Source organism: Bos grunniens, chromosome 1, assembly GCF_055505025.1.
Source record: "Bos grunniens cultivar Pamir isolate PY7600 chromosome 1, Bosgru_T2T1.0, whole genome shotgun sequence".
Lineage (NCBI taxonomy): Eukaryota > Metazoa > Chordata > Mammalia > Artiodactyla > Bovidae > Bos > Bos grunniens.
This window is the reverse complement of record NC_141165.1, coordinates 46,689,696-46,710,489: the sequence shown is the minus strand read 5'-3', so window position 1 is coordinate 46,710,489 and position 20,794 is coordinate 46,689,696. Positions and strand designations below refer to the sequence as shown.

Below are 20,794 nucleotides of genomic sequence, written 5' to 3'. Positions count from 1 at the left end.
AAAGTGGAAACCCGGCACCGCCCTCCTGCACCTGCGCTCCCGCCCCGCGGCAGCGGCGACGAGCCTGGCTGGGAGGGCTGCCCGGGGCACGAAGTGCGTGCGGCCGCCGGGCGGCGGGTCACGCAACCCCGCGGCCCCGCCCCCGCTGCCTGCGCTCGCCGCTTCCGCGCTAACCCGGGCTTCCTGGCGGGCCCTGCGTCCGCCTCGCGTGCCGGCCCGGCCGCCTAATCCCGTGAGGAATCCCTGATTCCGCCCGGCCCCCGCCGCCAACTTGAGCCCGAGCGGCTAATGCCCTCATTTTAACGCCGAAAAGTACTCAGCTCCGCTGCTGTAAGGCAAAGAGCTCGGGCGGCGGGACGAGGGCGAAGGGGAACGCGGTCAAGGAGTCACGAGTCGGCTCCGCGGACCGTTCTCGGCTTCCTGAGCGGCCCCGACGCTTGCTCGCCGCCTGCCTTGCAACCACAGCAGCCTGGCGGCCTTGCACCCTCCCGGTGTTGTGCCCCGGGAAGAGGGTCCCGCGCCCTCCACCCCTAGTACCCCACCGCAGCCCTTTCTGCCGGGAACTCAGGGCGCACGGGAGTCAAGTGGCGCTGCCAGGCGACTGACCCGGTTGACCGGCGCCTTCCCCACACTAAGGGGGTTGGCAGCTGTGTGTTAGGGGGTGGTGAGGGAAGGGCCCTCCGAGGCTGAAAAGAGCGAAGGCTACCGCCTGGGAGGTCAAGTTATTTGTTGACGTCCGGGGGCCGTCTTCCTGCAGCCGGAGAACGCCGGCGGCGTGGTGACGGGCAGGCTGGGCCTCCGAGCGGCGGTGGGGCGCGTCCGCACGCAGGCTCCGGGGTGGGCGCAGCCCCGGCGCCTCTCACGCTACGCCGCGTGCAGGCGAAGCAGCGCGTGTCGTGACGAGCGGCGATGAGCTCAGGCAGTTACCACAGCGTCGGGCTGGGAAGTGCAGCCTGTCACGCAGCCCGGCCTCGGCTGCGCGCCCGCCCTGCCTCGGCGGCCTGGCCGCACCGCCCCTCACGCCAGCTCCGGCAGAGGGAGCTGAGGGTGAAGCAGCCCCTTCTAGGGGACGGGGAGCCAGAGAACATCGTGGAGAATGCAGCTTGCACACTTAGGGGGCTGGATTCCTCGATCAAACCGGTTTGCGAGGCACACACTGATAATGACCTCTGTGAATCACTTGTTCTATACTTTGCCCAGTAGGTAACTGTCTAAAAACCACTGTAACACGGGAACTCAAAGGTCAGTAAAATGTGCCTTTAAGTTGCTTACATTACTTTGTTCAACAGGCAGTGCACACGGCTTGCATATGCATGCATTGGAATACACATTTAATTTATACAGTCAAGTCTGGAGGCATGGTCTGGCAAGAGCGATAATTGTGGATTCAGTACGAGAGTCAGAGTACAAACAGTATGATTACCTAAAAGGACAAATGAACTGAAAAAAAATTGCGACCATGACACGAGGAAGCCATTACATTCATCATTTCATGGTTTTGAACATCTTGTACCAACTCAGCTACAACACACAGCGGAAACTTATAATTAGACACAGAAATCGCCAAGTATTTAGTTGCACCAGGCAAACATTAAAAAAAAAAAAACAAAAAAAGGCCTTATGTTATAGACACATGATTAACATCCATACTTAAGAGAGAAGTGATCTTTAAATTTTTTTGTATTTCGGTCATTTCCTCAGTATACATGTGACTCGCTGGTAAGTATGTCTCTATGAAACAATTAGGATTAATCACCATGTGCAGAAAAATTTTAAATGTTTGTCATGACAATTTTTTTTTAACATATTGTAATGTTCATATGCTGCAAGTTCAGTGAGGAAGTAGGGACTCGAGCCTAAGTGCTTCCCAAAGGGCATCAAGTGAATGTTTTGAATGAAGAAAGGAATGAGTGAATGAATGAATGTGTACTCAATCCTCTGAGGGTTAGAGCCCTAAACTAAAGTATCTTGAGTGAGTAATACAGCCCTGCCATTGACTCATGTGTGATCCTGGTTTGATGAAAATAATGCTTATAGCATACCTGTTTCACCAGATGTGTGGGGAGGACTATACCTTACTCACCAAAGGTGCTTTGAAATCTTTGGTGGAAGGTGATACATTCAATTATAAATAATACACTGTGATTATGCAACCCCATATATAAAATTACAAAGTAAAAAGTAATGTTTATAAGCATCTTTGCCACCAACTTTTTGTTTGTACTTAGTCTGTCAAGCGGGCTTCCCTGTTCTGACAGTCAAGAAGAATCTGCTTGCATTGCTGGAGAACTGGGTTCTATCGCGGGGTCCAGAAGATCCCCTGGAGAAGGGAATGGCAACCCACTCCAGTATTCTTGCCAGGAGAATTCCATGAACAGAGGAACCTGGTGGGCTTCAGTCCATGGATTCACAAAGAGTCAGACATGACTGGGCGACTAACACTTTCACACTTTCCACAGTCTTATCAAGCACTGAACTATATATAGGCTGCATCCTTATATACAATGTTTGGCTTGTAGACATTTTATTGTTGGTGATGTTCAAGAGATGTTTTAAATAATTGGTATTTGAGTAGTATTTGTGGTGATGTTATTTTATAAGAGAGTTGAGACTTCTGGCCTATGACGTGCCTAAGAGAAAACTAATTTTGATGACTTTCTAATTTGATCTGTGGAATCTTGAAAGCAAGATAACTCTTGCTTCCTAATGCTCAGTGACTGAATGTCTAGGATTTGAGATATATTTAATCAACATATTAAGGGACCTACTGTGTTTCAGGTATGGCTCTAGGTGTTGGGGACAGAGCAGTAACCAATTTTTAAATGTTTTTGCCTCTGTTTAAATGCAGACCACCTTAGGAATAGGAATATAATATGTACATCTTTGTGTACATATAAAACCTGCTCCTCATCTCAACTTTTAGAAGAAATCTCCTGAGAGGAAAGGAGTCACCATAAAATGGTAAATAGTTTTAAGTTGAATCAGAAGGCAGATACCATACTTAAACAACCTCTCCTATTTAGAGATTCATAAGACAGAACCACCCAGGACTGCCTGTTTTCCATTATTCTTCATATCAAATTTGACTTCATCTTTCTCAGTGCTCTCATCTATGATTGGAAGGCTCTGATACCCTTTCTGCCAGGCCACCATATACATGTGCAGTTTGTTGACTGCATAATGGTGCCTGGCAGAGGAGGTGGGTAGGCTTTGAACTCCATCCTCTAACTTTACCTGCTAAGATACATGTCACCCACCTCAGGAAGTAGTGTTTTTTTTTTAAAAATTTGAACAAAGTACCATAAGGCTCAGGGGCTCTCTGTTCTTCCGAGTTCTTAGGCACCTAGCTCTCATCTGCCCTTCGACATGTATTTTCTTACTATATTTAATAGCACTACTCTGTTATGAGTCTCCAGACAGGGAGCACTGGGGGATGGGAAGAAGCCACGGCTGAAGGAGAAATGAACCAACTCCTGTCAGCTTCCGTGCGTGCTGCATGCTAGCTCGCTTCAATCGTGACCGATTCTTTGCAACCTATGGACTGGAGCCCACCAGGCTCCCCTGTCCATAGGATTCTCCAGGAAAAAATACTGTAGTGGGTTGCCATGCCCTCCTCCAGGGAATCCTCTCAATCCAGGGATTGAACCCCTGTCTCCCGCATTGGCAGGCAGATTCTCTACCACTAGAGCCACCTAGGAAGCCCTGTCTGCTTCCAAGATGACCAATTAATATCTGGATCAATGACGATTAGCTGAGGCATGAACGCTGTAGGAAATGTTTTGCAGCAAAACAGAAACAGTGCTGGAGAAACAACCTGACTTTTCCATTTTAGCAAACTGAAAGAACAGTCAACGTGCAACAGTTTGCTTAGTACTGCATTGCAACCCAAGGGCACAATGCCATCAGGCAACATGGCTCAACCTTTTGGCTGAGCTCATTTGTTGGATTTGATATCAGATGATTTGACATAGGCCATATGTCCTGCTGAACCCTGGGCACAGCCTTGCTATTAGCCTTTTCATTATCCGTTGCTAACTTCCCTGTGGTCTGTTGACAGTAGTTCACTGTTGCAAACAATGAATGGTAGAGACCACAGTCAAGATGTAGTGACCTGATTAGTCCAGACTCCTGCAGGGGAAGACGTGCAAATAGATAAGCCCCAACAGGACCTGAAGAACCTTGTGGTTTTGAAATCTTGGGTGGATGGGTCCCGCCCTGTATACGCCTTAAATCTTCTGGTACTTTGAAGGTATAATTATTGCTCAGCAACTCCTGGGATGAGTTAATTAGATCTTTGTATGGTTTGATTATAAAAAACTTACTAAAATGTGCAAATGTGTGCACAATGTAGATATATTTTTAAAACATGGAATTTTATGTTTTTAAAACACGTAAGAGCATAAAAATAATCCAACTGCATTAAAATCTTTTAAAATATAGTCTTTTTCTAATAATAGTTAAGCAGATAGTTTTGTATTAATAGTTTTAACATATAGAAATGTTAAAGCAAATGCAACATATTAAGGAATGTGATTACTCAGAGGAATACAATTTATCATTTCACATATCAAGTAAAAATTCCTAGGATATTTCTTAAATTATTTAACAATTATTTACAAAACCCTTTAGAGAGTATTGCTTTCAGTTTGAAACTATATAAGTTTCAAAGTGGGCAAACAGATAAAAGATTCTATAAACCTTATTCCTACTGAAGATAAGAATAAAAGCAATTGTAGAACTTTACAGACAGAAGACACCTAGTAAATACAGTTTATTATTTTAAACTGATTAATATAATTCCTTACTTGAGACAATAAATGTAGCATGTAATATTGTTTCCTGTTTCAGGACAGAGACTGCTTCTTGTTGATATTTGCATCACTAGTATCACCCAATAAATGGTGATGATTGAATGAATCAATTAATGAATGAGTATGAGAGAAAACTCCTAAGAACCAACTTCAAGCACTTCAATCTAATCCCTAGGCCCTCCCAGTTTCTCTCTTGCTGAGTGTCTTCCCAGATTATTGATGCTTTACGTGAGCAATCAGGAAAGAGGAAGCAATCCAGATGGAAGGCTAGCTGTGGTCAGATGCCTCTGAAATGAACAAAGTATTTGCAGATGTTTCAACAAGTGAAGGGGTTGGGCTGAGTCTAGGCCACAGGAAACAACTTCCACACCTTGGGGCTACTACAATAAAGGTATCATCGCTCACTGACACAGGATTTTGTTGGAAACTTGAAAAGGCACTGGGGTTGGAATGCTGCATGAATCCAGACTTGCCTCAGGAATGCCACAAGTGATCAGAATTAAGTATAGAAATTAATGTGATTTGTAAAAATAGCAGTAAGTTTCATGGCTATCTGGAAATCAAATCCTTTAATCACTTTAGACAAAACTAATGAAACTAGAAGAAACCATCATTGATTTTGAGAGTCTCCTTCTAAATTAGTTGGCCTTTGGCTTTTGGAGAGCAAAGTTCAAATTCCAGTTCCTGTCTGACAGGAAAATAAGTCAGACACAAAGTAGATAGATAGTCTTTTAGACTCCAAACTGAAACAGCAGGGCAGAAAGGAGATCTGAGTCTTGAAGAAACTTTGTTTTTGAAGTTGCAGAATTCAGTCACCTTCTGTGATATTTTTCACTGCCTTTTGAGGCAGTTCACTTTATTTTTAATTAAAAAAAATTTTTTTAGTGCCATCATTTTATTTTGTATCAGGGTATAGCCAATTAACAATGTGATTATTTCAGGTTTAAGGCTGTTCACTTTAGATTTATGATATTTGTCCTTGTTGGCAAATCTATTCAGATGTAAATAAGGAACTTTGTATTTTCTAATGGAAAAATTCTAAATTCTACTATGTTCAGTGCGTGTTCTCTTCCAGACCATGTTAAATTTCTAGCGGTGTAGTGGACAGTGGGGCACATGATTATAAGTACCAATTGCTTGATAAGATATTAATAAGATACAAAGCCACCTTAAAAAGCTCAGAACTAGATTCAGCCACTTACTGACTTTGTGCCCTGGTCACATTACTAGGGCTTCCCTGGTGGCTCAGAAGGTCAAGATTACTACCTGAGCCTATTTTCTCATCTCTCACATGATAACGATTGAGGAGGATGGTTTTGTTTTTGGCTTGGTGAGCAAGGAAGAGATTATTTTCTAAAACAATTATCTGAATGCTTGGCAACATTGGATTTGTCCCATAAAATCCTAAACTTTTAAAGTGAGAAGATTTTATAGTAGCATAGCTGTGGACATTTACTGATAGGGTTAAGATTTCTAGTACCCCAAATGAAAGTTTTTTGAAAAATTATAAAGAATAAAAGAAAATACTTGCACTATTACTAAAATTGGGATATTTGGAGGGTAGAGTAAAATTAATTAACCCCAACATTATTAAAGAATTGTACATATATTGCTATTCTAATTGAATTTGCTCTTTTAAAATATTGGGATTCAATATACACAGACTAGATGCTGGCAGCAAATCCTTTTATATATTTTTTTAAAACAAAATAGGTGTATTAGACTTGCTGCAACTCCCTCTTATAGAATTAGAGCAAAGAAGAAACTTAAGTATCATCAAGACATCAAATTCCTCATTTTATGGATGAGGAAATAAATTCCAAGAGGATAATTTATTTTTTTAATTATTGTTATTATTATTACAGGTGCTGTACAAGGCACCAATCTTGGTTTGGGGCATTCAACAGTGAACCAGACAGATGTGGCTTCTTGCCTTAAAACACACAGTTAATGGAGGAGCTAGAATCAGAAATAAGTCTGTGTATTTCTAATTAACACAACTTGCATTGGTCAAGTACTAGCTCTGGACCAGGCCCTAAGTATTTCACCTACATTAAGTCTTGAAATCTTCCCTAACTTTAGTAAGGAGGAACATGTCTTTCCACTCCTGATGTCTCCTTCTGTGTGGTGGGAGCTCAATAAGTGAAATAATCCTGGCTCCTCTCTCGACATCTGAGTCAGGAAAGAGTAACAGCTCATGAGTAGCCCAGCACCTCCCCTTCTTTAGGACTGAGCGGTCCTGAAGGGAATGTTCTTTGCTCCTTTGGGCCCAAAGACGAATAGGGCAGAAGGAGGCCTTTTTCGGTCTTGTGAGCAGGAAGAGAAGTCTCATACCAGGGTTTTAAATGAGGTAGCTCTCTGTCAGATATCAGCCTTCTCATCAGTAAAATCTGTCAGTATGTACTCAAGAGAGAAGCATTTCATAAAAATGAGTAAGTAAGCAAGTGCATACTCTCATATTTATACCATCTCAAACCAACCAGGTTCTCTCCAGCATGCATATCTATGCCTTGTGCTCTGATCTCATCTGCCACAGCATCCAGGAAATAGTACCTTAAAATATTATCCATATAACCTTCCAGGATCATTTGGCCCAAACAGCAGAACACCTTGCACAGCAGCCTGGACCTGTTACAGACGGTACATTAACCATCATATCTTCTAAACAGATTTGGTCCAATTTCCTCAGTTTCTAAATTGTGAGGGTTTGTGGTTGGACTTTTTGGGAGACAGAACGGTAAGATGATAGAAACATGGGATTTATAGAATTAGAAGACTAAGATTTGACTCTCACCTGGGTAACTCTAACTTTGAATCTCTGTTTTTCCTCTAGATAACAACACAGATTGTCTTACTGAGCTCACCTGATTGTTTGAAGCCCTAAGAGGAAAAGGAATGTGTAAGTGCTTTATAAACTGTAAAGAACTCTAAAAACGTTAGTTGTTTTATAGGCTTAAAGGGCAATCTTTTAAATCATAGTTCTTATTTTTCCTATGGATTTTAAGCTTTACTTTATACAAAGGTGGTTGTAAGGTTTGGTGATTCATAGTGCACTAGATGGTTATTATTCAAAGGCTGAAAACCATGCTACTAAGCTCTCCCATCTTCCAACCAAGATTATTCACTTAATTAATGTAATCAACAAATAAAAACCTCTCTTGCATTGCTGTCTACATTTTAAACCATTAGTCTTCTGTATTACATAATGCTTCTCTCAGTGACTTCCTTTGAATTTTGAGCAGATTTGTAAAATCCTTGCACAGTAGGAAGGAGCAGTGGTACACATAAGAACTGGAGTGGAGTTGGGGAAGGATAAAAGAAAGGCTGCAAGGAGGTGAAAGACAGAGAAGGGTCTGGGCTGTACATTTCAACTAAAAGTACTGATAAGGAAACAGGAGGGGGCAGAAAGTCACCAGGAACAAGGGAACATGGGTTCCAAGTAGCACCTTTAACACAAATTGTTTAAAGGTTTGCTCCTTCTGATCAGTCCACCAAATCTCAACCTGAAAGTCAGAAGAAATGGATTCCAGTCCTGCCTCTCAGACCATCTGTGTGACATTGGGTATGTAATTTTGCCTCCTGGGATCTCATTTTTCATAATCTACAAAATGAAAGTTTTAGACAAATATTCTCTAAAACCATTTCCACAACAAATATTCTGTAATTTTAGCAGAGAGCCCATGAATTCCCTCCTCTTTCAACATTTAAGTCTTATCTTACTCAGGGGAAAAATTATCTTAGAAATGTGGTAAGTAGTTGGGATATATGTGTGTGTGTGTACAGGCTAATGGTAAAGTTACATCACAACATCATAAACCAGAGAGAAGCATTTCATAAAAAATGAAAACAAAGAGTAATTAAGCAACTGTACACTATCATATTTGAACCATTTCTTGTATAAGCAAAGGAACTTCCCAAGAAGTTGTTCCAGTTATAATTATATTCTGATATGTTCGCAGTCCATTTTAAAAACTGTTGAGCATTACAAACACTACTTGCAATATTAATGAGTACACACCAGCCTAAAAGCATAGTCTTCTTGACATTGCTTTAAGTCACTAAGAGAACAAATAAAATATGTACAATAGTTGTTAAATCCTCAAAACAATGCATTTTCTTCTTAACTGTGGAGGACAGACTCTCCATGTGTTTCTGTGTGGTGATAATTCTGTTCACTGCGTAAGTGGTAGTGGTGGTGTTTTAAGTGCTAAGTCGTATCTGACTCATTGTGACCCTATGGACTGTAGCCCGTCAAACTCCTTTGTCCATAAGATTTCCCAGGCAGGAATATTGGAGTGGGTTGCAATTTCCCTCTCCAGGGAATCTTCCTGACCCAGGGATCAAACCTGTGTTTCCTGCTTGACAAGCGGATTCTTTACCACTGAGCCACCTGGGAAACCCTCACTGCAAAAGCAGGTTTAAGCAAAAGGAATAGTATAAAAAGTCCAGCTATATGACCTCAGGCATTAAAAACAAAATGGTTTGGGGAGGGGATTCACTGAATCAGTATTAATCTTTATGAAAATCTGGTGGAATCAAAGGTATTCCTGTGTCTTTCATATATTTCAATAAACAGTTAATGTCTTTGACATTATATTTGTCTATTATAAAATGCCAGGGCTTCCCCAGTAGCTTAATGGTAAAAGAATTTGCCTACAATGCAGGAGACATGGGTTCAATCCCTGGGTTGGGAAGCTCCCCTAGAGAAGGAAATGGCAACCCACACCAGTATTCTTGCTGGGGAAATCCCATGGATAGAGGAGCCTGGCAGTCTACAGTCTATGGGGTCGCAAAGAATTGGACACAACTTAGCATGCACATACATACACACACACAGTGAATAACATCTACCTATATCACTTTGCTGGAGAAGGCAATGCCACCCCACGCCAGTACTCTTGCCTGGAAAATCCCATGGACGGAGAAGCCTGGAAGGCTGCAGTCCATGGGGTCGCTGAGGGTTGGACACGACTGAGCGACTTCACTTTCACTTTTCACTTTCATGCATTGGAGAAGGAAATGGCAACCCACTCCAGTGTTCTTGCATGGAGAATCCCAGGGATGGGGGAGCCTGGTGGGCTGCCATCTATGGGGTCGCACAGAGTCGAACACGACTGAAGTGACTTAGCAGCAGCAGCATATCACTTTGCAAATGTGCAAGGATATCCGATAAATTTCTAGACTTACTTGAAATTACTCGGTCAAGGATATACATTTGTGATTTTAGCAGATATTGCTGGAGACTTTTACATTGCCACTTCCCTGCTCCACTCCCTAAGAAGTTGAAAATTGTTGCAGTGTAATGACAGATGTTACTTACTGACAATGGCAATGCTTGTTCTCCATGTTAACGGTATAGAGGCAGAAAAAATAGAAGCATCACACCCCCTCAGCTTCTTTTGGTCAGTATTTCTGATTTATGAAGGAGAGAATCCATTTGACCAGGCTTATCATGTCCAGCCAAGCCTCAAGGTCTCCCAGAGTCACTAGCCTAGGGTTGTTTACCAGCCTTGGGTCACATGCTCAACTAGAATTCAGTCTTGTGGCTTAGGGTCAGCCTGATGAGCCTGGGGCTGCCTCTCCAGCAGGGGTTGTGGACAGAACAGGCTCTCTTCAGAAGGAACCTCAGCAGGCAGATACTGGAATTAGGACATCTACAGGGTGACTGTAATTCCAGTTTTCCCATGAGGGTCCCAAGTTAGGTCTATGGTTTGGCATCATTACCAACAGTTTTCTCTTCCATGGTTAAAAATGCCCCAGTTTGTACTATAACTTACTAATATTGAATAAAGTTGGGCAGTGCTGTTCATATTATGTTGAAAGGAGCCTGGGGTTTGTAAAGGTGCCTGGGGAGAGAGTGTAAGAGGGAAAGGGAGATACCAAGCAGATGGGACTAGGGCCCCATTGCCACTGTTTAATGTGACTGGGAATTTAAACTTGTAATAAATAAGCATATTTTTATCTAATAGGAGTTAGACGGTTCTCAAAACTTAAATCACTTGTCCTGTCTCTCCTGACACATGTGTGCCACTGGGCATTTTCTCCACCAGAATAGACCCTTGAAAACCTGTCAAGGCAGTAATCCCTTGACCTCTGCAGATATAATATCTGCACTTACCTAGTGATTTGACAGTGCAGATGGGGCCCGGCCTTAAACTAATGGGCCACTCGTGGCTTTTAACAGGAGCTTCCTTAGCAGTACTTTAACCCCACGCGGAGTCAGAACACGGAGTCTGGTCTAGGTGAGAGAACGGGCGCAAGTGACACTCTGAGTTCAGTTCAAAGATGCTACACTTTGATTTACTTCCAAAGCAGCATGTAAGCAGTGCAAAGGATAGACATGAGGTAAGGCAGATGCAGCTGTCCAGTGCCTCCTTTGTTTTTCACAGAGTCATCACAAATTTGTTCGTCTTGGCAGCCTGAAGAGACTGAGATGTCTGGGAGGTCAGGGGAGCCCAGAAGTGTGGGCTCAATATCTTTCATACCTCCAGACACGTTAGCAACCAGAAATAATTTATGCTACCATATAAGGCAAAAATGTAGTTACTCAGTAAGCCATTTCATGCAGGCTAATGTCCAGATTCCAGACCTTGAAATGCTTGCTGTGCCCAGCCTGGGGCAGTTGCTCCTTATCTACACCTGGGCGGCAGGGTGTAGGAGTTTTCCACTTATTTTGTAGGCAGGCCCGGCCTTGGTCTACCACAAACATATTTAGCCTTTAAGTTCTCAAACAAACTCTTGGCCTTCTCCTGAATTAACACAGGCTAAAGGACATCTGTGTTGATTCTGATCATCTATCTCTGTGGGCAAGGCTTTCCATTTTGTTAATCACCGTGCCTCATCTCTTGCTGATTACCCTTGATTGCAAAAGCCCAGTTCTTCAATTGCTGCCTGATTCTCTTTGTCCTTCAGAACTATTCCTTCTGGGAAACAACTCATCCCTTACACACATGCAACTCTCATCATTTTCTCCTCATTTAAAATGTTTATTCTCTCTACTTTGGTTTCCATCACAGCCATATGCATCTTCTTACCAGCTATTCCAACAGTCCCATGGTCTTTGTACTCTCTGGACAAAACAGAGTCAAGAGGTTTCATAAAGTACCCCCACATCTATGCACAATCACAGCAAACATGGCAGTGACTAAAAAATGGCCACTGAAAACTGATAATATCATTAGTCTGTACCATGCTGGACAGATGAAATTTTGCTATGGAGCATAGTTTTGTTTAAATCTATGAAAGTACATTGGTTTAAGCTTCTTAAATAAAGTAGTTTCCTTTCCTCTTTCTCCTTGTTTCACTTCTTTCTTCCTTTTCTCAACCTCTCAACCAAAGATAGCTTACGATCTTTTGTGGAGTCCAAAGAAGCTGATTATGGCTTGAAGGATGGAAAGAAAATGAGTAAAATGGCCAGTGAAAACAGGGAGGCTGCAAAAATAAAAAGGGAAGAAGGGTGGAGTAGATCACTGCTAACTTGGATCTCCTACATGTCCATAAAGTTAGAATTTAATTTGTATCAGTTTGCAAAAACAAACACAGGTCCAGCTCCACCCTGCCAGCCCCTCCCAACAGGGAAAGATTATATTATAGAAGGAATTATACTAAGAGAAGATTATATTTTCCACACACCAGTATTAGGCTTGGCTTTCTGACTTGCTTTGACTAAGGAAATATGAGTAGAAGGGACACGTGACTTTTAAAAGAGATTGCATAGTTCTGCCATTGCTTTCGGAGAAGGCAGTGGCAACCCACTCCAGTACTCTTGCCTGGAAAATCCCATGGGCAGAGGAGCCTAGTATGCTACAGTCCATGGGGTCGCTAAGAGTCGGACACGACTAAGTGACTTCACTTTCATTTTTCACTTTCATGCATTGGAGAAGGCAATGGCAACCCACTCCAGTGTTCTTGCCTGGAGAATCCCAGGGATGGGGGAGCCTGGTGGGCTGCCATCTATGGGGGTCACACAGAGTTGGACACGACTGAAGCGACTTAGCAGCAGCAGCCATTGCTTTTTTCTCTGCTCTAAAATGACCAGTGTGTCACAGGTAGTGATTACTCCTTCAGTCCAAGTCCCAAAATAAAAGTGACATGGAATAGAACATGAATGAGAAATTAAATCAAAAAACAACTTTTGTTGTTGTAAACCACTAGACTATCGGGATTTCATGTTATTACAGCATAATACCTTGACCTAATTGAAGAGACATTCATTCCAGAAGGCAGAGAGAACAGAAGTCGGGATGTGTGGGAGGGGTAATATAAGTCAAGGAGATTGTGGCACAACGAGACAGGAGATTAAGGTGCCAGTCAGACTCCAATGAGAACAATATAGGCTCTGACAGGAAGATCCAGGATCAGTTCAGTTCAGTTCAGTCGCTCAGTTGTGTCCAACTCTTTGTTACCCCATGGACCGCAGCATGCCAAGCTTCCCTGTCCACCACCAACTCCCAGAGTTTACTCAAACTCATGTCCATTGAGTTGGTGATACCATCCAGCCATCTCATCCTCTGTCATCCCCTTCTCCTCCTACCTTCAATCTTTCCCAGCATTAGGGTCTTTTCAAATGAGTCAGTTCTTCACATCAGGTGGCCAAAGTATTGGGGTTTCAGCTTCAGCATCAGTCCTTCCAGTGAATATTCAGGACTGATTTCCTTTAGGATGGACTGGTTGGATCTCCTTGCAGTCCAAGGGACTCTCAAGAGTCTTCTCCAACACCACAGTTCAAACGCATCAATTCTTCGGCGCTCAGCTGTGTAGTCCAAATCTCACATCCATACATGATTACTGGAAAAACCATAGCCTTGACTAGATGGATCTTCGTTGGCAAAGTAATGTCTCTGCTTTTTAATATGTTGTCTAGGTTGGTCATAACTTTTCTTCCAAGGAGTAAGTGATCAATCCAGAATCAGAGGAACCAAATGGAGCAAACCTGTACAATGACTTTCCTTCAGGAGATGGGAGGAGAGAAAAAGGACATAAAATTTAGAATATACTGAATAACAAAAATAACGTATGCTTACTTGTCTACAGGGTAGAAATGAAATAGATTTGAGGGATAGGACTAAGTGAAACTCCAAGCCTTTTCTTTCCTCTGGGCCAAGTTTGACTGCCTGTGGTATGATTGAAAGCCCCAGATGAAATTCTTAATGTATCCCACAAAAATCTCTATGAAGAAGGGCCATTTCAGAGAGAAAATGGGAGCTGCAGTAGGTCAGGTTCAGCCTACTGCCTGGGCCCAGTTCCTGTGGTTAGATACAAACTATGGAGGTTGCAGGTCCCAGGCCCTGGATTGGTGTACAGCTCATGGGGAGGTGCATTTTAGGGCAGTTTTTTACTTTCCTATATTCTTCATTTCATATGGGTTTCAGATCCAATTGATCTTGAAAGCCAGGATTCTAATTTCTCTCAGGAGCTGAGAGAAGTTGTATTTAGAGATAGGTTTTTCCCACACATTGAGGATTATTGTATGCAATCATCATTGTGTTGCAGGAAAGAGCCAATTCTAACTCCATGATGGATGGTTTCTTTGACTTTAACCTTTGTTTTTCATTGCTTTTGTTATTGTAATCATACATAATGACCTGCCTCATGGAATCATGCCCCACTTCCTGCAGAGATTAACACATCCCCTCTCTGAAGTTGGCCATTCCAGGAAACATTTGCAAGATAACAGTCTTTAAACTCTGCCCCTTCTCTGTCCTATAAAAGAACCTGGCATCTAGATCTCACAAGATGGTTATTTTGAGACATTAATCTGCCATCTTCTTGGTCAGCCACCTCTCCAAATAAAATTGTATTCCTTGGTTCAACACTTCAGTCAGTTCAGTCACTCAGTCATGTCCAGCTCTTTGAGACCCCATGGACCACAGCACGCCAAGCTTCCCTGTCCATCACTAACTCCCAGAGCTTGCTCAGACTCTTGTTCATTGAGTCAGTGAGACCATCCAACCATCTCATCCTGTCATCCCCTTCTCCTCCTGCCTTCAGTCTTTCCCAGCATCAGGGTCTTTTCAAATGAGTTAGTTCTTCACATCAGGTGGCCAAAGTGTTGGAGCTTCTGCTTCATAATCAGTCCTTCCAATGAATATTCAGGACTGATTTCCTTTAGTATGGACTGGTTGGATCTCCTTGCAGTTGAAGGAACTCTCAGAGTCTTCTCCAACACCACAGTTCAAAAGCATCAATTCTTCAGTGCTCAGCTTTCTTTATAATCCAACTTTCACATCTGTACATGACTACTGGAAAAACCATAGCTTTGACTAGATGAACCTTTGTTGGCAAAAGAATGTCTCTGCTTTTTAATATGTTGTCTAGGTTTGTCATAGTTTTTCTTCCAAGGACTAAGAGTCTTTTAATTTCATGGCTGCAGTCACCATCTGTAGTGATTTTGGAGCCCCAAAAAATAAAATCTGTCACTGTTTCCATTGTTTCCCCATCTATTTGCCATAAAGTGATGGGACCAGATGCCATGCTCTTAGTGTTTTGAATGTTGAGTTTTAACCCAGCTCTTTCACTCTTCTCTTTCACTTTCATCAAGAGGCTCTTTAGTTCCTCTTTGCTTTCTGACATAAGGGTGGTGTCATGTGCCTATCTGAAGTTTTGATATTTCTCCTCATAATCTTGATTCCAGCTTGTGCTTCCTCCAGCCCAGCATTTCTCATGATATACTCTGCTTAAATAAGCAAGGTGACAATATGCAGTCTTGACATACTCCTTTACCAATTTGGAACCAGTCCATTGTTCCATGTCCAATTCTAACTGTTGCTTCTTGACCTGCATACAGATTTCTCAGGAGGTAGGTAAGGTGGTCTGGTATTCTCATCTCTTGAAAATTTTTCCACAGTTTGTTGTGATCCACACAGTCAAAGGCTTTAGCATAGTCAATGAAGCAGAAGTAGATATCTTTCTGGAATTCTCTTGCTTTTTCTATGATCCAACAAATGTTGGCAGTTTGATCTCTGGTTCCTCTGCCTTTTCTAAATCCAGCTTGAACATCTGGAAGTTCTCAGTTCACGTACTATTGAAACCTAACTTGGAGAATTTTGAACATTACTTTGCTAGCATGTGAGATGAGTGCAATTGTACGGTAGTTTGGACATTCTTTGACATTGCCTTTCTTTGGGATTGGAATGAAAACTGACCTTTTCCAGTCCCGTGGCCACTGCTGAGTTTTCCAAATTTGCTAGCATATTGAGTGCAGCACTTTTATAGCATCATCTTTTAGGATGCCTCAACGCCTAGCCCTTAGGTTAATTGGTCTGTCTTGCAGCAACCAGACCAAACTTGGAATCAATAACAATTGTTTTATGAGTGTTGTCAACATTGTTGCTGAGATAGATAACTCCTGCCTGTACCATGTACAGAGTATGCGGTCACAGTCATACATACAGCCTAGCTCTCTGGGATGCAGGAGGGCAGTATGGTTCTCAGAGCATCAGCATCCCCTGGAAACTTGTTGAAATGCTAATTCTTGGGCCTCATCCAACAGCTACTGAATTTAAGATTCTGGAAGTGGGGCTCAGTGATCTGTACTTTAATAAGCCCTCCAGGGATTTGATGCACACTTAAATTTGAGAGGAGAAGGCAATGGCACCCCACTCCAGCACTCTTGCCTGGAAAATCCCATGGACAGAGGAGCCTGGTGGGCTGCAGTCCATGGGGTCGCTAAGAGTCGGACAAGACTCAGCGACTTCACTTTCACTTTTCACTTTCATGCATTGGAGAGGGAAATGGCAACTCACTCCAGTGTTCTTGCCTGGAGAATCTCAGGGACGGGGGAGCCTCGTGGGCTGCCGTCTATGGGGTCACACTGAGTCGGACATGACTGAAGCGACTTAGCAGTAGCAGTAGCAGTAAATTTGAGAACCACTGCCTTAGTGGAATCAGTCTGAATAACAAGCATGTAGTCTTTTTCTCAAGGCACATCTTAATAGTCCCAGGCTAACACTCGGATCAATGCCACACCCTCCTCTGATTTTATTAAATGATCATCCATTCCAGGTTGCCAGCAGGCCTCACTATCTTCATGCATCTCAAAGTGGAGGAGGTGATGGGTAGGGCTCAGGCCTTCTTATAGTGTTGTACTGAGCACCTTAGCTAGCATCTCTTGGGCCTGTCCAGCTTGGATCTAGGTCGGCTTTGGGAGACATAGACAAATATAACTTTCATTGATTTCTTGTCTCCTTTTGCATAATGTCCACATTAGACTAAAGAGGCCACTGATGAAATCTACACTCTGAGGTCAATATTATCTCCATTTCCACACAAGAAAACAGGTCTGTGGAAACTTTAATAACTTGCCACAACCATAAGGTTAGTAAATGATGGAGTTGGGTTTTAAATCTAGTCAAACATCAGAATCCACTGGTAAATTGTTTGGAACATTCCCAGGTGCATACTTTAAGAATCCTGCTCTGAAAAATACTATGTACACTGATTTAACAGCAAATGTCAAAAGTGCCCTACTCTTGCATTAACCTGTTGTCACCAGTCATTTGCTTTCCAAAATAAGGCAATTGACTCAAACATTAATAAATGAAGATATATTGATAATTCTAACTTCAGTATAGATGTATTGTTATTTCTCTTAAACTATTTGCTCGGTAAAATTTCTGCCAAACTTAAGGGCAAGAGATGTTGACTTCTACTGAACTTCAAGCTTTACACAGCTCCCCTGGGATATCTAATAGGCCACTCACACTGAACATGTACAAACAGAACTCTTCATTCCTCTTCCACAAATACTTCCTTCCCTGATCCTTCCTATCTCAGTAAATACACCATAGTAGTGGTCATTTTTCATTCCACTCAAGCTCAAGTGTCATTTTTCATTCCACCCTTTCCCATATATGTCTACCTCATCAGCATGTTCTGGGAAGTTCTACTTCAAAATGTATTCTAAATCTATATACTTTTCCGTTGCTACTGCTACCATCTTGTCCAAGCCATCACCATCTCTTGCCTGGATTACTGCATTCACCTCCCAGACAGACTTCCTGTTTTCACCATCCTACCTCCTAAAATCTGCTTTCCACACATATTCTGTGTAAGCTTTAAGTACACTGGCTTTTGTCACTCTCAAGTGTAAATCTTCCAGAGGTCCCCCATGGCATTCAAAATGGAATCCAAATTCCTTCCCATGGCTCTGAAAGGCCTCACAGGATCCAGCCCCTGATGATTCCCTGACCTCATCTCCTCCATGCTCACCCTTGCTCACCTTCCTCTGCCCCTCTGGCTACCTTTCTGTTCTTTAGCAGGGCTGTCTCTGTGGCTCATTGCTGCCACAGGGCAGTGATGCTGTTCCCTCTATCTGCAAACTTCTTTCTTGGGATCTTCACTTGACTATCCAAGATACCAGCTTTCAATTCTCAGAGCAAATGTCAATTCCTAAGAAAAACCTTCTGTAACCACCCTATCTGAAGCAATGCATCTCTACCCCATCACAGTACCCAGTTATTGCCTTCACAGAGATTCAGAACATGCACCTCCAAACACACTGCTTTGGCGTATTTATTATTTTGAGCTGAAGACAATTGAGAAACAGCAGAGGCAGCAAGGGTTCTCTGCTCTTCACCCTTTCTACCTAAAAGCATGGCATAAATTTCCAGTGAAAAAGATCTCACCCTGGTATCAAGAAAAATAAAACATTCTTATCTGGAGATGAATTGATACCAAGATGAATCTGCACAAATAAATCTTATTATAATAACCTTTCCCTTCCATTAGGTCCTCTCATATTTTTCCTAGTCACATTTTCACAATTTACTACCTCTAGAAACCTAAACCCTTTCCTTTTCTAGTTACTTTTCCACAATTTATCACTCTTTGTTAAAATGGTGTATAAGCCCCCATGTCTCACCGCTTCTTTACGGTTTTACCTCTTTCCTCTTTAAAGCCCCCATACCATATAAAAATATGAACATCAGATAAAATGTGTATGCTTTTCTGCGCTTAATCTGTCATTTGTCAGACAGGTCCAAGCTACAGATCGTAAGACAGTAGAGGAAGAGTTTTTCCTCCTCTATGATTGCAGTTACCTACCAAAATCTATATTGTTTATCCTGGAGTTGGTGATGGACAGGGAGGCCTGGGCGTGCTGCAGTCTATGGGGTTGCAAAGAGTCGGATACCACTGAGCGATTGAACTGAACTGAGCTGATGTTTTGTTCAATGTCATCCCCACTAAAATGAAAGCTCAGTGAAGGTAGGAAATTGTTTGTTCTGTTTACTATCATATCTATAGGCTTAGCACATAGTCATGCCCCATAAATGAATCTCTACAGAGGGGATATAGTTTAAGTCCCAAGGAGAGTGAGATATTTGAGAGAGAATATTGAAGGGAAAGTCCCACTAACTGGCCACCACTGATAGAACTGTTTGTTTCTGGTCCTGAGCACAAGCTACTACCCTAATAGAGCATTTACTAAATGCTCAGGCAACAGATCTAGTTTAAAGAGAGAAGAAGACAACTATGAAGATTTGAAGGAGGACAAAGTAAATGGCCAGGAAAGAGCATTGTAAGGCACACAGTAAGAAGTCTAAAAGTAGAAAAAATACCAAAGAACAAAAGCTTAATTTTAAAAAGCAGTTTTAGCAAAGAATCCTAGGGAGAGAAAAGGGATGGAGCAGCAGGGGGATACCATCAGGGAGAGAAAGCAGGAAAAAAGAGAAAGACAAACACAGAGAGGGGATGGAGAGAAATTAGATAGTAAGCCATATTCTGTTCAACAGTGAATTCAGACTAACTCAAGTTTGAAGCAGGGACATTTGCTGGGTTGACAGTGATAACAACCCTCCACCAATAATAGTGGGTTTGCCCAGGTTTATCACAGTTTCTGATGGCCCATGATGGCCTTTTCAGGTTTCATGTGCCTGCTGACCCTTCCCATGAAGAGCCTGCTGTGGTTGATCTGAGGTGCCGCTACTAGAATGGCAAATTAATAGAAATTTATGTAGTGTGTGCTACTACAGTGATGCATCTTCTCTGGCAATTGCTAGTTTATTAGCCATGAAGTACCTATAAAATGTTTGTGTAGGGAAGTATCAAAGCAGAAAACAAAGTGATTAAAAAAAAATTTTTTTTTTAATTTATTTGGCTGTACCAGTCTTAGTTACAGCACACAGGGTCTTCAGTCTTCATTGCAGCATCTTTTTTTTTTAGTTGCAGGATGCAGAATTTAGCATGTGGGATCTAGTTCCCTAGGCAGGGATTCCAGGGATTGAACTCAGGCCACCTGCATTGGAACCTCAGAATCTTAGCCACTGGGCCACCAGGGAAGTCTGAAATGATTTTTTAAAACATGAACTTTTGTTCACGTTTGAAAATGTATAAGGTGATACAGACATAGACACACACACACATATATGGAGAGAGCTTCATAAACTGACATAGAGACTGTTCTAAATAATCATTTCTGCTTTAAGCTAATATTATAGGAAATTTTTGTGTTTCTTTTTAAAAATTGGTTTTTAGAAAAGGAATGTCACAAAGGAAATTATAAATAGAAAATTGTGCAAAAATAAATTTGATGATAAGTTCTCCCCTTGTCAAAATAGGCCTGGGATAAAAGGAAATGAATTTGAAGAGATTTTAAATTGCATCATCTCTTTCTCTCTAATCCATTTTCATATCATTTGATGTCACTAATGTCACTATATTATTAGTGTAGTGGAATTAGTATCAAACAGCCCTATATTTGCATTCCAACTCTAGTAGACCCTTGCTGGGTGAGTCACATAATCTCTCTGAGCCAAGTTTTTTCCATCTATAAAATGGTGACCATAGGATTGGTAAGGATGATGTAAGATAATATGTATAAAACATCTGGCACAAAGTAGTGTGCTATGCACAGCCCTAGTGATTATTACTAATTACATTCATATGACAAATGTTTATCATGTGCCTTTGGTAAGGTAGGCATTGTTCTAGGTGCTAGGGATAGATATCAGGGCTACCTGTGGGATTTTACACAGATAATATAC

General features: G+C 42.1%; 1 long non-coding RNA gene across 8 annotated transcripts in view; it reads left to right on the top strand.

Moving 5' to 3' along the window:
- Positions 1-901: 901 nt before the first annotated feature.
- The window catches only part of LOC147379386 (uncharacterized), a 35,312-nt gene continuing 15,419 nt past the window's right edge, over positions 902-20,794 (top strand). For 2 of the 8 annotated variants that reach the window (XR_015160629.1, XR_015160623.1), the window contains exons 1-2: positions 7,314-7,451; positions 7,645-7,710. This is a non-coding gene — a long non-coding RNA (uncharacterized LOC147379386). Of the gene's footprint in view, positions 1,243-1,368; positions 2,962-7,313; positions 7,549-7,644; positions 7,711-8,279; positions 8,374-20,794 lie in introns of those variants that run through there. The other 6 variants (XR_015160632.1, XR_015160624.1, XR_015160621.1 and 3 more) reach the window with 5 other exon arrangements.